Raw genomic sequence first — 5,497 nt, forward strand, 5'->3', positions numbered from 1 at the left:
AAAAACTCTAGACAGTCATTTGATCCATGTGAAAAGATAAACAGCACCAGTAAAGGTAACCTACATTGATAAAAATAAAAGACAGTATAAAGTCACACTTTGTAGTGATTTTTTTCTCCTGTCTGATTTAAAAGACAACTGTATGATGCAATAACTATAAATCTATGTCGTTAGGCACACATGTATAAAAAGATAATTTTTGATAATAACAGCCCACGGGCAGGAGACAGAACTACGAAGAAGCACAGCTTGTGTATATTATTGAAATAAGGCTGGGGCCGGGCTCGGTGACTCACCCTGTAATCCTGTGCTTTGGGAGGCCAAGGTGAGTGGATTGCCTGAGCCCGCGGGTTCGAGACCCGCCTGGGCAACTTGGCAAGACCTCATCTCCACAATAATTCAAAAAATTAGCCGGGCGTGGTAGCGCGCACCTGTAGTTCCAGTTACTTGGAAGGCTGAGCGGAAGGATCGCCGGAGTGCAGCAGATCGAGGCTGTGGCGGCCAGGAGCGTGCCACTATACTCCAGCCTGGGTGACAGAGTGAGACTCCAACTCAGAAAAAAAGAAGGCTGGTATTAACCCAAATTAGATTGTTGTAAATTAAGATATTATTGGCAATCCCCAAGGCAACGACTAGGAAAAAGAATTAATTATACATTTAGCATTGAGTCACTGCCAAATATCAATTAGATGCGGCATGAATTTATCTTGAACTTATTTTATTTCTTCATGACTGAAAAGTTAGCAGCAGCATCTTACCTTTGGAAACTTGTCTAAGTAAATAAGCACCATAGGATTCTGCGTGAATTCTAGGAACATTCCTCTACCAGTGCCTCGTTATTTGTCTGGCTTTGTGAGGATCTTAGAACGTATTTGGTGGAAGTTTAATAAGGGAAGATTAGATCATGTTTCAAATGCAAGGAGTGTCACCAAGTTCCTAAAGGAGATGCCTGTTTTCTTTTTCTTTCTTTTTTTTTTTTTTTTTTGAGTTGGAGTCTCACTCTGTCGCCCAGACTGGAGTGCAGTGGCCACTCCCAGCCACCGCAGCCTCGACCTGCTGGGCTCCGGCGATCCTTCCGCCTCAGCCTTCCCAGTAGCCGGAATTACAGGCATGCGCTACCACGCCCGGCTGATTTTTTGATTTATTGTAGAGATGAGGTCTCGCTGCCCAGGCGGGTCTCGAACCCGCGGACTCAGGCAATCCACTCACCTCAGCCTCCCAAAGGCGTGGGATTACTAGATGCCTGTTTTCACCAATCATATGTTTTATACTGTATCACTGGAATATTGATGGTGATATCCATTGTTATTTAGGCTACTTCCAGTAGGTGGAGTCAGAGCACAGGGGACCCATCGGGGGACAACTCATTCAAATAAGACAAAACAAATATTTTCAAAGGCTTGAGCAAAAATAGGCAGTCCTATGGGCACAGACATTAAGGAGCATCCTCCCAGGCAGAAAGGATGGAATATTTGTGAAAGAGATTGTTTGTTTTGAAGTTGGGGTCTCACTGTGTTGCCCAGGCTGGAGTGCAGTGATCGTCGCACACTACAGATTCCAACCCCTGGACTCAAGCAATTCTTTTGCCTCGGCTTCCAGAGCAGCTGGGACTACAGCTGTGAGCTATATACATGTGCTGATGAAGACTCAGCTGAAGCCACAGGGGAATCGCCCACAGATCTCAGGATTCTCTCACTGAGCAGCTCTTTCCTCTGGTGTGGTACTTGGCTCGGAGAATTCTAGTTGTCCTGACCCTCTGACTCTCAAATCCATTTTTTCAATTTAGTAACACCACTACACACCCTCCTGTTGGATTGCCCGCTCCTGCTCTGTGGCCTGGAAATTCTCCCCAGGTAATAAGCGGTGGCAACTACACCAATCACCTTGGTTATTGTCTCTCTCTAAGGGATCACTGCCATGTACTGATTAAAATCCAATATCTGAAAAACACTGCCTCTATATCATGTCTTCTTTTCCAGATAGCAGAGCAAACCCAGTCCCTGTTATCCATCTTGACCAAAAGCAGAAGTTCTTTTGCTTGTATTGTTGCTGTAACTTCCCTGCTTCTACCTGTGATTTTCCAGAATCTATCATCAATATTGTAGCTAAAATGATCCTTTAAAAAATATAAAATGGAGTCGGGTATGGTGGCTCACATCTGTAATCCCAGCACTTTGGGAGGCCCAAGACAGGAGGATAGCTTGAGGTCAGGAGTTTGAGATCAGCCTGGGCAACAGAGCAGGACCCTGTCTTGAAAGAAAGACAGAAAGGAAGGAAGGAAGGGGGGGGAGGGAGGAACTAAGGAGGGAAGAGGAGGGGAGGGAGAAGGAGGGAGAAAACCCCTGTGCGTGATGTCCTGTAACTGTAGTCCCAGCTACTTGGGAGACTGAAGCAGGAGGTTCACTTGAGCCTAGGATTTGGAGGCTGCAATGAGCTATGATTGTGCCACAGCACTCCAGCCTGGGAGACAGAGAGAGACACTGACTCTTAAAAATAGCAATGTGAATTGGATCATTTTATTCCTCTGCTCTGGCTCGGGGGCTCAGCCTGTCATCCCGCACCTTTGGGAGGCTGAGATGAGTGGATTGCCTGAGCCCGCGGGTTCGAGACCCGCCTGGCCAGGCGAGACCTCATCTCTACAATAAAATAAAAAAATCAGCCGAGCGTGGTAGCGCACGCCTGTAATTCCGGCTACTGGGAAGGCTGAGGCGGAAGGATCGCTGGAGCCCAGCAGGTAGAGGCTGCGGTGGCCGGGAGCGGCCACTGCACTCCAGTCTGGGTGACAGAGTGAGACTCCAACTCAAAAAAAAACTGCCCAATGCCTCTTGCCTTCTTTCCAACTAAAGCAATGTTTCCACAATGACCTTAAGGCCCTTGTGCTCTGGCCCTCCACCACCTCTCTGATCCGGCTTCGCTCCATCCTCTCCAGCCTCCCTGCTGTTTCTCAGACGTGCCAGGCACACATCCAGCTTTAGGTCTTTAATCGTGTTTGTTGTTTATTGTCTGTTTCCCCTGCGGTACCATAAAGTAAATGATGGCAAGTAATTTTTTTTTCCACCGACTTGAACCAAGCACCTAAAATAGCGCCTGGCACATAGTAGACGTGCTAAATATTTATCGAATCATAGAGCACTCAGAATATGAGGAAGGTTACAAAAACATGCACTCAGCCATGGGAGACTAGACAGAAATCCAATGACCCAAAAGAGTGTTTAATACAAGAATATTGCCAGGAACAAAAGTCATGTGATGCCAAGTTTTATTGTTGGACAAGAAATATTTAATGTGTTTTATCAAAGACCAGAAATTAACCGCGAGATTAGGCTGAGGTGGGGACAAAGTGACTCAAACTATGAGAAACAGGGCCTGATATTAAGTTTAGCGTGATACTCCAAAAACATCATTTTAAAGGGCAAGTGGGTTTAATAGCAGAATTTCAGGAGTTTAGATGTGTACTTGGAAAATATGTTCCTACTAGATTTCATTGAAGACTTACTGTATGATGCCATCATCCTTTTTTAAAACATCCGTTTGTCAAGATTTTTAATTTGATAAAGTTGTGGTGAAATGGGCACCTTAGAAATTAATGGTAGAATTGTGTCGTAATCTTTTAATATTAATTTAATTTAAATTTTTTTGAGTCAGGGTCTCACTCTGTCACTCAGGCTAGAGTGTAGTGACATGATCACAGCTTACCGCAGTCTTAACCTCCTGGGTTCAGATGATCCTCCCACCTCAGCCTCTTGAGTAGTTGGGACTATAGGTGCACACCACCATGCCCAGTTAGGTTTTTTTTTTTTTTTGTATAGATGAGGTCTCGCTATATTGCCTAGGCTGATCATGAACTCCTAGGCTCAAACGATTCTCCCACCTTGGTCTTCCAAAGTGTTAGGATTACAGGCATGAGTTACTGCGCTCAGCCATAATATTAATTTTAAACATTGTGGTAAAATAAACATAACATAAAATTTGCCATTTTAACCACTAAGAATATAGTTCAGTAATATCAAGTACATTCAGAGTTTTACAACCATCACCACCATCCATTTCCAGAGCATTTTTCAATGCCATCACTCTTAAATTAAAAAGTTGTGCAGCAATCATTATTTGTAAAATTATTTTTGTCTACCTCAACCTATATAATTGTGAATTAAGAAACTCTCTGGCCAGATGTGGTGGCTCATGCATGTAATCAATCTCAGCACTTTGGGAAGCTGAGACGAGAGGATTGTCTGAGCCCAGGAGCATGAGACTAGCCTAGGCAATATAGCGAGACCTCATCTCTACAAAAATAAAAAAATTAGCCTGGCATGGTGGCATGTATCTGTAGTCCCAGCTACTCAGGAGGCTGAGGTGGAGGGATCACCAGAACCCAAGAGGTCAAGGTTGCGGTGCGCCATGATCATGCTAATGCACCCTAGCCTGAGCAACAGAGAAAGACCCTGACTCAAAAAAAGAATGAATCCCAGAGATCCTTTGAGGCGGGGGGGATGGAAGGACAGAGTTTTACTCTGTTGTCCAGGCTGGAGTGCAGTGGCAACCTCAGCTGGGCTCAAGTGATCCTCCTTCTGCCTTGGTCTCCCAGAATGCTGGGGTTACAGGTGTGAGCCACTGCACCTGGCCTCTGTTCTATCTTTGAAGTAGAATACTTTCACAGCTTCTTTGTTTAAGAATAAAAACATAACTGGGCTCGGTGGCTCAGTCAGTAATCCCGCGCTTTGGGAGGCCAAGGTGAGTGGATTGCCTGAGCCCGTGGGTTCGAGCCCCGCCTGGGCAACTTGGCGAGACCTCATCTCTACAATAAATCAAAAAATTAGCTGGGCATGGTAGTCCACGCCTGTAGTTCCAGCTACTTGGAAGGCTGAGGCAGAAGGATCGCCGGAGCCCAGCAGGTCGAGGCTGCGGTGGCCGGGAGCGGCCACTGCACTCCAGTCTGGGTGACAGTGAGATTCCAACTCAAAAAAAAGAAAAGAAAGAAAGAATAAAAACACGTCTTTGATTCAGCCCTCTGTCATGATGTCAGATCTCATCTTTCCTCAACCGTGCGTCTTGTCTGGCCGCTCCTCCATCCCTTTGCTCTGTGACACCTACCAGGACCAAGTCTCCTGACATGGCCAGGATGAAGCTCTATGACTGGACCTCACATTTTCAACCTGGTCGTTGTCTGTGGGCTGAGGTTTCTTTGTCTGTTGGGAGCCAGCCATGGAGGCCCACTGAGCATTAGGGATCAGGAAGGGCCGTTGACCCCGAGACCACTAGGATCCGTTCGGGAGCCATTGACCCCATTTCCTCCCCTTTCTACTCAGCACTAACCAGATTAAGCTCCTGTGAGCTCAAAACATAGAAACTCTGAGATCGGGACGAACACAAGCTAACTTTAGAAGCTTATTGCTCCCCTTCTTCCACAAACTGCAGTTTTGGCTTTCACACAACTTACAATTCAAACTCGTGTCACATCTAAGAACCTTAGTATTGGTCACAGGCTTCTGGGTCATGA

Source organism: Carlito syrichta, unplaced genomic scaffold, assembly GCF_000164805.1.
Source record: "Carlito syrichta isolate Samal-C Ts95f unplaced genomic scaffold, Tarsius_syrichta-2.0.1 Scaffold143822, whole genome shotgun sequence".
Classification (NCBI taxonomy): domain Eukaryota; kingdom Metazoa; phylum Chordata; class Mammalia; order Primates; family Tarsiidae; genus Carlito; species Carlito syrichta.